This window comes from Dioscorea cayenensis, chromosome 5 (genome assembly GCF_009730915.1).
Source record: "Dioscorea cayenensis subsp. rotundata cultivar TDr96_F1 chromosome 5, TDr96_F1_v2_PseudoChromosome.rev07_lg8_w22 25.fasta, whole genome shotgun sequence".
Taxonomy (NCBI): domain Eukaryota; kingdom Viridiplantae; phylum Streptophyta; class Magnoliopsida; order Dioscoreales; family Dioscoreaceae; genus Dioscorea; species Dioscorea cayenensis.
Genome location: NC_052475.1, coordinates 32,279,348 through 32,293,618, shown reverse-complemented (window position 1 = coordinate 32,293,618; position 14,271 = coordinate 32,279,348). Strand labels below are relative to the sequence as shown.

Here is a 14,271-nt window from a genome sequence, read left to right as displayed (position 1 = left end):
TTATCATCGCCGGGAACCTGCGAAAGCATCTTCACCTCCCATGGGTCCTCTCCGACACTCCTTCTCATCGGGTGATCCCGATCCCGAGGTACCCTCTCACACCTACATTCTACGTGATCGATCCACTTTTACATCCTTCTAACCGTTATGCTACTCGCTAGCACTAGTGTTTCGAGATGTCCATGAGCGGTACCCTACATGTAGGCGATGACATCACTGCGTGGCGTCATCGCCATGGTCGAGGAGCTTGATGCATTGTCTCGGACTCATACTTGGGATTTAGTTCCCTTCCTTCTCATGCTACTCCGATTACACGCCCTGGATTTACTGGGGTGAAGACTCGTTCTGATGGGTCTCTCGAGCGCTATAAGGCGCGCTTGGTTGCTCGTGGTTTCCAGCAGGAGCATGGTCGTGACTATGAGGAGACCTTTTGCCCCTGAGCCCTACATGCGCATCATGACGTACGTTGATTGCCTGGTTGCGGCTGCCGAGAGTGGACCCTACATCGACTTGATGTGAAGAATGCGTTTCTTCATGGTGACTTAAAGGAGGAAGTTTATACGACTCCTCCTCCCGGTCTTCGGTGCCTCCAGGGGATCGTTTGTCGACTTCGCCGTGCTCTTTATGGTCTTAAAGCAGGCTCCACGTGGCTCGGTTTGAGCGATTCAAGATCTGTTATTGAGGCTAGCTGGTTTCACTTCGAGCATCCATGATTCGGCAGTCTTTGTTCATTCCTCATATCGCGTCACGCACTATTCTTCTCCTCTATGTGGATGACATGATTCTTCATCGGAGATGATCCCGCTCACATTGCCTTTGTGAAGCGTAAAACTACGTGAGACATTCTTGATGACCGATTTGGGTCCGCTTCGTTACTTCTTGGGTATTGAGATCACTTCTCAGTCTGATGGCTACCGTCTTACTCAGGAGCGATATACTCTTGACCTTCTTGCTCGCTCTGGCTTGACTGATACTCGCATTGCTGCTACACCCATGGAGCTTCACTGCGCCTCGAGCTTCGATGGGACTCCTTTACCCGATCCTCTCGATATCGACATCTTGTTGGCGACTTGGTTTTACTTGTCGTCACCCGTCCTGACATTTCTCATGCAGTCCATATTCTGAGTCAGTTTGTTGCAGCTCCTACTTCTGTTCATTATGCACATCTTCTCCGAGTACTGCGCTATCTTCGTGGTACTGCATCTCGTGGTCTGTTCTATTCACGTCATTCCACTCTTCAGCTACAGGCCTACTCTGATGCTACTTGGGCTAGTTCCCCTGATGATCGTTTCTCTGTTACTGGTTACTGTATCTTTCTTGGATCTTCTCTCATTGTTTGGAAGACTAAGAAAGCGACGTCAGATGAGCCAAGTCGATCTTGAGGTCGAGGTTCGTGCTTTAGCTTCTACTTGCTCAGGGAGGTGCTTTGGCTCGCTCGATCCTCTAGGACTTTGGGATACTGCAGACCTCCCTATTCCCCTTCATCGTGATAGCACTGGGGCCCTTCGATTGCTGTCGACTCGGTCAAGCATGAGTCGACCAAACACATTGGAGTGGATGCCCATTTCACTCGATGTCATGTTCGTTCTCGAGACGGTGTCTCTTCATTACCTTCCCACGGAGGTTCGTGTAGTGACTTCTTCACCAAAAGCGCAGACTCGCGATCGAGCATCTTTCCATGTTATCCAAACTCCGGACGTATGATCCGTCTTGAGTTTGAGGAGGGAGTGTTAGATACATGTATATATGTGTATGTATATCCCGAGTATAGACCATGTACACTATACGTACCTGTACACTTCATCATCTATTTATACATGAGCTTGTCCATTGAGATCAATGGTTCAAGCATTTCTCTCTTCCTCTCACTCTCTAACAGTATGTTCATATACATGTATATAGGATCTTCAAGTCAATCGCTGTTCCTTAGCCAAAATGCCTTGCTTGAGCAATCAACCTAGAGTCTACTAGCTTATTAAACCTTAATGTTTCCAAAATTGAAGTGGCTGTCTCGACCATTTTAAGCACACCTGGAGGAGTATATTTATTATCATAAACATAAACATTATCAAAACAAAAGATAACTATAAAGTTTCAAGTCAAAACAAGCATGCCAACAAATCATTTTAGAAACAACCATATAATTATTTTCAACAAGATATTAAAGCAAACATTTGGTCATACAAAACAGATTATTTCTTCCATGAAACATAAAATTGCTTAAACCAAACACAAGAATTAACATAAGTAAAAATTAGTTGGAAGATCAAGATAATAAAAATAATTGAACATAAAGTAAGAATCTTCCTTAAGAATGCAAATATTTTAGATTCAACATATAAATTCTTTTAGTTGTCCGACATGGCTCCTATACTTATTATTATGTTCTTTCTGCATATCTAATAGCATAAATATGAAGATTTGGCTTCATACCAAAAATATTAAAAATTGATCTAGCCCATCCACTAACCTCATTTAATCGTGATACTTACTGCAAATTTCTATTATTCTAATAAAATCTTTATTTTCAACTTCTTCACAGCAAATGCTACTGAAGATAAAATAAGAACTGTCCCTGTTCTCAAACAAATCTTAGAATAATGCAGTAGATCAAATCTTGATGGACCAATAAAAAAAAATGGTAATGGCACGCAAATAACTTAGATGTGACAAATACAGTGGAAAAACTTGGCATGTGATAAGAATACACTTTACAGTGCCCGAAAGTATTACACAATGCAGCCATATAAAAGAAAACATTATTATTTGACAAATAGAAGTGGCAAATTATGTAGTTGTATATTATTATGCTCACCATAGCTTAGAAGTGAGTGTCTGAGCACAAGCCTTAGAATTGAGATAGAATAAAAATTGAACATAAAAAGGAAAACAGAAAGGCGAACTTTTCAGAATAGCAGAAATCATCACAAGACCAAAGCAACATTGCCAATTTACCTGTTTAAAAAGATAAATGTTTTCAAAATTTGTGCAATTATTCTCAGAAACACTACAATAGCTATGACAGTTAACAGATGTTACTCAGAAAAATTTCAACCGCATTGAATTAATTCTTTTCAAGAGTAAAGTTGTGATTTAGAATATAGATAAACTCATTGCATCCAAAATGGAAATGCTAGGTAAAATCCTGACAATATGGGATTGTTTTAGGAATGGATGACATAACTGCCAAGGCTTGAATAAATTTTTATGGAAAACTAAAGATTTGCCCAAAGAACAAGGTAAAAGATAATCTAGGTGATATGTCATTAGCTTGTACACTGTTTATAAACCTAGGGAACATGGATGGGAGCTGCAAGTAAAGGAGGTGTGAATCTACAACAAAAATAGATGCAAGCTTGACATGAACAATGATGAAGTTGCATTCATGCTGTCTGATAGTAATGATTGTGATTAGGAATGCATGATGGATTCCGAAGAAAAAAGTAGAAGAAACTTAAGAGAGATTATGTGCATGAAAGAAAATTTATTAATTTTAATGATGACAGTCATATCCAAAACATGTTTAATACATCATGCCACATATTTAACTAGCAATCATCCTAGACTAGACCTTGCAACTAATAAAACACAGACAAGATTTTTATGTACAAGTGAACAAGTATCCATATCAATTTTTTAGAAGAATGCTATGATCTTAATTATTCTATCCACTATCATCATTTTCAAATTTTGACATGGCATATGTGAAATTGTGAACAAGGGTACTGGATAGCTGGATTAACTATATGGCAGGCATTCAGTGGTACCTTACAAATTGTGGAAAATACTCTACCAACGAATTTCTTAGAGCCCCAGACTCCAGACCAAATTCATAACCGCCTAATTATTTATTAGCATCTCCAACTCAATTTTATTTTCATTACGATTGAAACTGTTATAATAATTGAATAAATGAGAAAAGAATACAATCAATAGACAGTGTTATCAACAATAAATCACTGTGAACAGAATAATTAGCAAATGTATTTTGTTTTTACTACTTCAATAGTGTCTAATCTAGTGGTTATTTTCATAATTTACATTTAAATGCTTCCAAGATAATGGAAAGTTGGGATCAGTGGCTATGCGCCAGAAAAACATAGTAGGCAAAATTGTCTACTACTAACTAAATTGGTAATTAGTCAAGTCTTCAACCTATAATTAAATATATCATATGCAGATCTATGAAATCCCACACAGAGCAGTTGCTGGAGAGACAAAAATATGATATCTATTTGTTTTATATAGCAGAGAATGCTTGTTCAAACATTATACTACCAATTACTTAAAAGGAATGAGGAAATTATCATGAAATCAAGGTCATAATGATTAGTGTAGATTATAGGGTATATGGAACACATGCGGCTAGTAATATATAGAGTGAAAAGAATTTAATATGAAATTCATGACCAACACAATAAAAGCACTTTAAGATTCCACCAAACCTTTGAAGGATGTTCATAGCTAAAAAAATGATTTATGGCTCCTCCCAGTAGCCTAGCACTGTCCGCTGTGTAACTAATGCTGGAAAGGTTAGAACTGCTTAAGATGTTTTATAGTTGAAATTGATGAGTAAATAACACAGATGGGTTGCTGTTAAAAATAAGACCTGTATAAATGCCTTCCCAAATTCGTGCAAGTAACACAAGAAATGTGAAATTGCCTGCCTGTAAAGTCCACCATCAAAGTTTAGTTGATAAAAATAACAGCACTGAAAGAAAGGAGCAGGTTGATATTTAGGGGGTGTTAGGTTTATAGAAGTGGAATGGAAGTCAGAAAGTTAGGAACTCCCACTTTGGTAGAAGTCCCACTTCTACATGGAAGTGTAACTTTCTGCTAATTGGTTGCACACTGAAGTCATGCACTTCTGTCGCACTTTCAATGTTTGGTTTATAAAAGTGAAAGCTTGGAACTCTCAGTTCAAGACTTCCATGTGTTTGGTTGGCATGACAGTAGGTATAAAATCACCACTTTCTCATAGTGGTGAGGTTACCATCCCATACCTAAAATTTTATTAAAAATGCGGAAACATCAACAACATCAATATTAATATACGAAATCATCACAACATTATCTATTAAACAAATGAACATATAACTTAAGATTTAATGAAAATCCATTGAGAGAATCACAAATGAAATATCTAAGCATCTAACAACCACTATCATATCCAATAACATTATTTAAAAATAAAAAAAAACATCAACACGGAATAAAAAAAACCTTCAGATCTAATGAGATCTGATGAGATCTATTGAAACAAATGAAATATCCATATAATTAAACAATAATCATAAAAACCCTCATAAACATGAAATATGTACATGATCTAAAACTTTAATGGTGGTTTGAAGGTAGATCTAACCCTTGAGAAACTATGAGAAGATGAGGAGAAAAAGGCAGCAAAAAGGAGACGAAGAAGTATAACAGCGAGATTAGGGTTTTCGGATGGGGAGGGTCATCACAACAACGTATATTGCGGAAGTGGGAGTTTTGGTGTCACTTTAATAAATATTTAAAAAAATTTAAAAAATCACGGAAGTTGGACTTTCGGGCTTCCGGAAATTTTTCCCAGAAGTCAAAACCCAGAAGTGACAATTTTTAGAAGTGGACCTTCCCACTTCTAATCTCACTTCCACCAACTAAACCATGGAAGTGTCCGGAAGTGAGCCACTTTGTTGTACATAACAGATTGTATTGTTATCATCATGCATTTAGCTAATGATCATGCATTTTTCCCTAGTTTTCATAATGATTTTTCCTTTTTTTTGTACAAACTACTCTTTTTAGTTGTTTTGATTGTAGAAAGCTGAAATTGACTGAGAAACCCTGGAGACTATGAATCAGCCTTTCAGAAGATACACAACTCGTCTGTGGTCTGCGAAAAGTACATGTGGTCAGTAAAGCTATCTGGGGCCCAGCTCCTATCTCTGGCTATAAAAAAGGACCAGAAAAAAGGGTCTTAGGGAAAGAAAGAAGGGAGAAATGGGCTGGCGGCTGGAAAAGAAAAAAAGGAAGTTCTGAGGCTTTGAAAGAGGCGGAAGAAGGAGAAGAAAGCCGGGAAACTGAAGATTAGATCCTTGTAGACATTATAGGGAGCTCTCAGCCCTGTTGTGCTGCATCTTGCAAAACTCTTATTCTTTCTATTTTTCTTTGTAATTGAGACAATGTGTGTGTAAAACCTTTCTTAAGTTTTGGAATTAACCCAAGGTAGCGTTTGTTTAATGTGTTGATACTTTTTGTAAGGATCTTTTGTGCCTAAAGGTAGATTTCTTGAGTTGATTTCTGATTTAAGTTACACAGCTTGTGATTGTGAAAGCATTGCTTGCTTATCTTAGAGATCTAGGTTAACTGAAAGGATAACCTGGGTCTTGGAACTTTTTAAATCACCCTGAATTTACTGAAAGGTGATTCTTGAGGGTTCATCACTTAATCACTGTTCTTATTAAGGTTTTGAGAAGAGTTTATCTACCACAAAAGTAGGAGATGGCCCTATCAAAACCAACTTGTTATCTTTTGAAAGAGAGTAACAAGTAGCTAAAGATAACTACCCATTCAAGAGATCTACCCAAATCTAGTCTAGATCCAACACATCATTCATTCACACTTTGTGGTGTGTTCCCGAACCTAAGTTTATTTTAATCTAATTCTTAATCCACAGCCCTGCATTCCTGTGCTCTTTGATTGTGTTTTATTTCCTGCTACTTGTAGTTTCTACTTTCCACCCTTTAATTGTCTATATAACCCATTGTTGCAATAGATTGGTAATCATACTTAGTTCTCGTGGGATCGATACTTTATTACTACTTGGCAAAGGCGTGAGCTTGCGGTTGTGCAACACACTTCCATCACTTCTAAGCTCACTTCCATGAACCAAACACGCCCTTACAAAAGCATCGGCACTACTTGATGAAAACCAATCATGAATGTTGACTGTTCTGCAGCCATGAACTTGGTTCTTGTTGCACAAAATATCCTACCATAGTATCTAATCATGAATTGATAAAATAACATCAAGAAAACATGTTTTATGAATGTTCTATAACTTTGCACAACTATACTATTGGTCATCCCCATAATAGCCACAATTACCGACACAAAAGCTGCAGCCTGAGATAACGAAACAATCAAAGCCACTTGAAACCATTTAATTGGAAACACTAACACAACATTAATATTTACACCTATTAGTAATGACAATAGTAATAAAGTGAGAACAAGGTCTGACACTATTATTTGACATAGTATAGATTTAGAAATAGTCTAAGAATTAAAATTGTATTTTCATGAATTTATAATGTCAGGGGTAGTTTGGTAATTTCACATTGTGAATAGCAAACGTATGCCAAATTTAGTTAATTAATGAATCAGTTTCCTTAGCTTAATGCCTTCTTCTAGTTGTGACTGTTTAGATTTTCTAGGTGTGATTGCTGAGGTTATATACCGTATCATTAAGTCCTTGAAACTTGCAATTGAAAGTTTTCTCATATTTGGTTTATCTAGCTGAAGAGCATAAATGGATCTATTATTTAAAAAACCTAGCTTAAACTATAATTCAAAAACCAACAATAATCAAATAATATTCAACTATAATATAAAAATGTTACGCATTTTTGGTTATAATAAGAAATGATCCACCCTCTAATAGGGTATAATTTAGAGAAATAAAACATATACAACAATTGTTCACATGTGGAAGGTGTTAGATGTATTGTTGTATTGTATATGTATGTATGCATGTATATGTATGTATAGATGTATATTTATACTTATCATGTTCTATATGTAGACCCAAAGGGTCACTCATGTAATGGGTTCTAGTGATAGACTTGTTCCACTTTCTCATTCTCTCTACTTCTAACATGGTATCAGATGCCTAGATTCCTCCGGCTACCGCCGGCCGCCACCACCTTCTCTCTTTCACACTGCATGCACAGTCGGCTATCTCTCCCTCCCTCTTGCCGGCCTTCTTCTCACCCCGAGCCTCCCCTTGTCAATATATTGTCATAATTGTTCTCCATCCTCTGACCACCGCCACCGACCACCGTCGCCGACCCCATCCCTTTCTTTCCTCTTGCTTCGTTGTTCCTTGTAAAAATCCACGACTTGCATTACCGACTTCCTCTTCCTCACAGACCACCGACTTCCTCTTCCACACAGACCACCAAACCTCCTCCACATCTCAAGGGCCAACAAATCCCTCTCTTGCATTATTTTAGCCTTGGTTTAAGTGACATTTCAAATCCCTGCATTGGATCTCGCACAATGTGTTTTATCTTCTTCTCAACAACTACTGAGCGTTATCTCAGCATCATCACATGGCCATTCAATTCCCAAGAATTCTCTTTTGGTGCATAGTGGCTGGCTGTGATTGATATATATATATATATATATATATATTCATCTGCCAACCCCACCATCATCTCCTTTATATTTTTTATATTATATTTAATCATAGTAATTATATTATACTATATATTTATTATGGCAATTACTGTACTCATGTGAAGTTTTGTCCTCACATGACAAAACATTGATAGCGATTTAAAAACAAAAAAACAAAAAACAAAAAAAAACAAAACAAAAATGGATGTTTATGGATCTGTTGTTGCTCATACTAGAGGAATCCACATTCGGGGTTCCTCCACAGGGGGGGTCAGTACTCTCGTTGACTCCCGATTTTCTTCTATGCTTCCGCACGTCGCTCACACTGTTGTTTCTTCACCGACTCCACCTCTTCTTCCAACACCTCACTCTACACGAGCTTCTCCTACTGCATTGTCTCCTACTGATCAGCAGTTTTTAGCTATGTTTCGGCAGTTCCAGCAGTTCTATCTAGCAGACTCTACATCCTCTACTGGACATGCGAGTTCCACTCAGATTGTTCCATCTGCTTCAGGTAGTTTCTGTCCTCTCTGGCTTCTTGACTCTGGTGCTTCTCTTCACATGACCCCTGATGCCACTCATCTGCACCATTCCCATTCACCATCTCACGTCACCCGTGTTCGCACTGCTGATGGCACACTTCTTCCTATTTCCTCTACTGGTCATTTCTCTTCTAGTGATTTCTCGATTCCTTCAGTCTCTCATGTTCCTCGTTTATCCATGAATCTTATATCTGTTAGCCAGCTTACTGATCATGATTGCCAGATCATCTTTGATCGTACCTCATGTCGTGTGCAGGATCGCAGTGGACGGTGATTGGAACTGACCGTCGTCAAAATGGAGTTTATGCATTGGATTTCCTTCGTCTTCCATCTTCACCTGAACCAGTTCATCACTGTTATACTACCGTTCAGTCTCATCATAAGTGGCATCATCGTCTTGGCCACTTATGTCCGTCTCGTATGTCGTCCCTTGTTCGTCATGGCGTTTTAGGAGCTGTCTCTCCTCCTTCTGATGTAGTTTGTCTTGGCTGTAAACTTGGTAAGCAACTCCAACGTCCTTATCCTTTGAGTGTATCTCAGACTACTGCTCCTTTTGAACTTATTCACTCTGATGTTTGGGGTCCCGCACCCTTTGTCTCTAAAGGTGGTCATCGCTATTATGTTCTTTTTATAGATGATTACACTCGATTCACCTGGCTTTATCTTATGCCTCACCGTAGCCAGTTATTGTCTATTTATCGCACTTTTTCTGCTATGATCCACACCCAGTTCTCTGCCTCTATTAAGACCTTTCGATCTGACTCTGCCGGTGAGTACACCTCTCACGCCTTTCGTGCCTTTTTGTCTTCTGAAGGTACCTTGCCTCAGTTATCTTGTCCTGGGGCTCATCCTCAGAATGGGGTTGCTGAACGTAAGCATCGTCACATCTTAGAGACGACACGTGCTCTTCTTCTAGGTGCTTTTCTTCCCCCTCATTTTTGGGCTGAAGCTGTCAACACTGCTGTTTACCTTATTAACCTACAACCTTCCTCTCACCTTAATGGTCGTAGTCCAGGTGAGTGTCTTCATGGGACACCTCCACAATATGATCATCTTCGTGTTTTTGGTTGTCGCTGCTTTGTTTTGCTTTCATCTCGGGAGAGAACAAAGCTAACATCCCAGTCTGTTTCATGTGTTTTTCTGGGATATAGCCTTGAGCATAAAGGTTATCGTTGTTATGATCCCGTCACTCGTCGTATTCGCATCTCCCGTGATGTCACGTTTGATGAATCCACACCTTTCTATGCTTCTCCTTCTTCCACTGAGTCCCCATCTCCCTCTGTCCCTCTATCCTTCCTTTTTCCTACCCTTTCGGCTGAGCATATTTCTCCTGTGTCTTCCTCTCCTTCATCATTCAACCCTCCAGCTGAGTTTCTTTCTCACTCCTCCCTTGACCCCTCTCCTCCTTTATCTACTGAGTCTCCTGCAGTTTCTTCCCCTCCTTTATCTGTTGAGTCTCCTACAGTGTCTTCCCCTCCTCCCTCGCTTCCACTTGCTCACCCACCTGTTCGTTTCACATACCACCGTCGGGATCCCGCAGAGCCTCCATCTCGGCCGGTTATTTCTGACACCTCTCCTACTATCGATCCAGCTCCTGAGGTACATTCTCACACTTATTCTTTACGCGATCACTCTACTTTACATCCCCTTGCCCGTTATGCTTCTACTAGCACCAATGTTTCAGATGTCTTTGAGCCAGGTACCTACCGAGAAGCAGTTTGACTACCTGAGTGGAGGACTGCCATGGCAGAGGAGCTTGAAGCTTTGACTCGGACTCATACGTGGGATCTTGTTCCCCTTCCTTCTCATGCCGTTCCCATCACCTGTCGTTGGATCTACCGTGTGAAGACTCGTTCTGACGGGTCTCTCGAGCGCTATAAAGCGCGTTTGGTTGCTCGTGGCTTTCAACAGGAGTATGGCCGTGACTATGAGGAGACTTTTGCCCCAGTAGCCCACATGCACACTGTGCGTACTTTGGTTGTTGTTTCTACTGTTCGTGGTTGGGTTCTTCATCAGCTTGATGTGAAGAACGCGTTCCTTCATGGGGACTTGAAGGAGGAGGTTTACATGACTCCTCCCCCTGGCCTTCGGGTGCCTTCGGGGTCTGTTTGTCGTCTTCGCCGCGCTCTTTATGGTCTCAGACAGGCTCCCAGGGCCATGGTTTGAGCGGTTCAGTATAGTAGTTGAGGCTACTGGTTTCACTCCGAGCATACATGACCCGGCAGTCTTTATTCACTCTTCCTCTCGTGGACAGACCATTCTTCTTCTATATGTCGATGATATGATACTTCACGGTGATGACTCGCTCACATTACTTTTGTGAAGCGAAGTTATGTGAGACCTTCTTGATGGCTGATTTAGGGTCCGCCGTTACTTCTTGGGTATCGAGATTACTTCTCATCCAGGATGGTTACCGTCTCTCTCGGCAGTTATACTCACAACCTACTTGCTCGCTCTGGTTTGACTGATACCCGTATTGCTGCTACACCGATGGAGTTATATTTGCAGCTTCATGCCTCTGATGGGATTCCCTTATCTGACCCTTCCCGCTATCGACATCTGGTTGGCAGTTTGGTCTACTTAGCCGTTACTCGTCTAGACATTTCCCATGCAGTTCACATCCTCAGTCAGTTCGTTGCAGCACCCACTTCTGTTCATTATGCTCATCTTATTCGGGTACTGCGATATCTTCAGGTAATCTTGTATCTCAGTGAGTCCATTCTACTCACGTCGATCCACTCTTCATTGCGAGCCTATTACGATGCTACTTGGGCGAGTTGTCACGATGATCGGGTCTCACATCGTTTGATTCTTGTATCTTTCTTGGCTCTTCTCTTGTTGTTTGGAAGACCAAGAAAGCGACCCTCTTGTTGCTAAGTCTAGTCTCTGAGGTTTGAAGTTCGTGCGTTAGCTTCTCACAGTCCAGGGAGGTGCTTTGGGCTGCGTTCGATTCTCGAGGACTTTGGTGTACCGATCACATCTCCCATTCCTATTCACTGTGACAGTACTGGTGCCCTTCAGATTGCTGCAGATCCGGTCAAGCATGAGCTGACCAAACATATTGGTGTTGATGCACACTTCACACGATGCCATGTACGTGCCCAGACTGTATCACTTCACTATCTTCGTACAGAGGTCCAGGTGGCTGATTTTTTCACCAAGGCACAGACACGTGATCACCATCTATTCATGTTATCCAAACTCAAGACGCACGATCCGCCTTGAGTTTGAGGGGGGTGTTAGATGTATTGTTGTATTGTATATGTATGTATGCATGTATATGTATGTATAGATGTATATTTATACTTATCATGTTCTATATGTAGACCCAAAGGGTCACTCATGTAATGGGTTCTAGTGATAGACTTGTTCCACTTTTCTCATTCTCTCTACTTCTAACAGAAGGAAATTTAAATCATCTTCAGACAATGCAAAGCAAATCTTGTTTAAGCCTTTAGAAAGGAAAATATCACTAAATATGTTCTAAAATGATAAAACAATTCAACTTGTTTAACATTGATACTTTTCCCTGAAATTTAGGACCAGTTATGATGTTTATGCAGCTTGAGAAATACAACATGTTTGTGTAAATATACCCTATTTTGTGGGTTAATTATAAAAATTTTAATTTATTTTTTTAAAAAAAACCCTTACCATGATTGAGGATTTTTCTGACATTCGCATCATAAGTGTCCACTGGCAGCAATACTGACCTGCCATTTATATTAAGCTGTGAGTCCTCGGTCAGAATGTGTCTCACATAGCTCTTACGAAGAGCAACTGGTGATAATGACAAAAAGCTATCAAGAGCATATTGAATAAGATGACACTCAAAACACTTGACAACCACAACACAAAATTGTGCAACAAAATGATGGCACGAATAACAAAATAAATTTATATGGAAAAATGCTAATCATAGTGCATTAACCAAATCAAATTATGCTACAAAATTTACCATCTTAATTAGCTAGGGAGAAAATTGAAGCACATAAGTCACCAAATCCCCAATAATTGCCCTCTTCCTATCTGCAAAAAGGAATTTAAAAATGATAATTATAAAATCATTACCAATTCCCCTCTCAAGGTAGGTATAATAATTCTTAAAGCCAGCAAGAAGAATTTAAAACACCAATAAATAAACAATTTTATTTCCAAAAATCGTAATTAATTCCACTGAGACTATAGCGTTGCATTATGATGTTGGCAACTATATAAAATTGAAAAAGAATTTAAACTAGAACTGACTAAGAAAGTAAAAAAAAAAATAATTAAAAGCATATAGATGAAAAATAAATTTCGAAGCACTAGGGCATTTGCTTTGTTTTCAATCACTAACCAGACCTCCAATCAATTTACCAAAAATTTTTATTATTAAATAAATTCATTTTAAATATAATTAGTTTTCATCAAAATTAATAAATATTAATAATAAGGAAATAAAATGTTAAGTTCAGTTAGTATTAATTTAGTCCACTCAAGTTAAAATTTTCCTTCCAATTTAATTTTTGAAAAATTAAAGCAAGATAGATTTCAAAGGGTGATGCAGAAATAAAGACTAGAAAAGACCAGAAAATTAATGATAAATATCACGAAGAAGTTTGTCATCTTTGAAGTTTGATAGAAAACCCTATTGTCATCCCCATCTTCTAAAACCTAATGGAGATGCCAAAAGGAAAGAATACTAATGCAGACTTCAAAGTCTCACGTAAAGCTGACATAACTTCTTCAAAGCAAAGGAAGAAAGATATCTGAACACTTGGAAAAGGAAAGAATACTATTCAGTAATATAAGACTGAAATAATGGAGATGCCAAAAAGATACCATAATGAGAAGATAAAAATTCAAGAATAGGGCAAGAACCACAACCTGATCAGGAAACTAAACCCTTGACTGCTGTACAAATTCCAAGGGCTGACTTCAGGATCCGCCTTCCCATTGGTGTGATGCATTAAATTACAGAAACAAGTTTATTCCATAATACTGAATTCACTAACCAAATGATATTAAGCTTCCATACCTTGAACATTACAAAAACTGAGAACCTGCAATTTCTATTCAAATTAGCTAATTCAATAAATTATCAGAGTATATAGAAGATTTTGTTTGGTATCAAATACAACCTGATCAGGAAAACAGAACTCCTTGAACGCTGAACAAATTCCAAGGGCTGCCTTCTGATTGGTGTGACGCATTATATTATAGAAACAAGTTTATTCCATTATACTGAATTCACTAACTAGATCCCTATTAAACTTCCATACCTTATTAAATATTTCAAAAACTGAGAACCTGCAATGTATATTCAAATTAGTTAATTCAATAATTATCTGAGTATATAGCA

General features: G+C 38.8%; 1 long non-coding RNA gene across 1 annotated transcript; it reads right to left on the bottom strand.

Moving 5' to 3' along the window:
• Positions 1 to 4,610: 4,610 nt before the first annotated feature.
• On the bottom strand, positions 4,611 to 13,952 carry LOC120260755. The gene is made up of 4 exons (XR_005536488.1): positions 13,797 to 13,952; positions 12,886 to 12,956; positions 12,582 to 12,640; positions 4,611 to 4,667 (listed from the first exon to the last, which is right to left on the bottom strand). It is a non-coding gene; the product is annotated as an uncharacterized LOC120260755 (long non-coding RNA).
• Between the last annotated feature and the right edge of the window lie 319 nt (positions 13,953 to 14,271).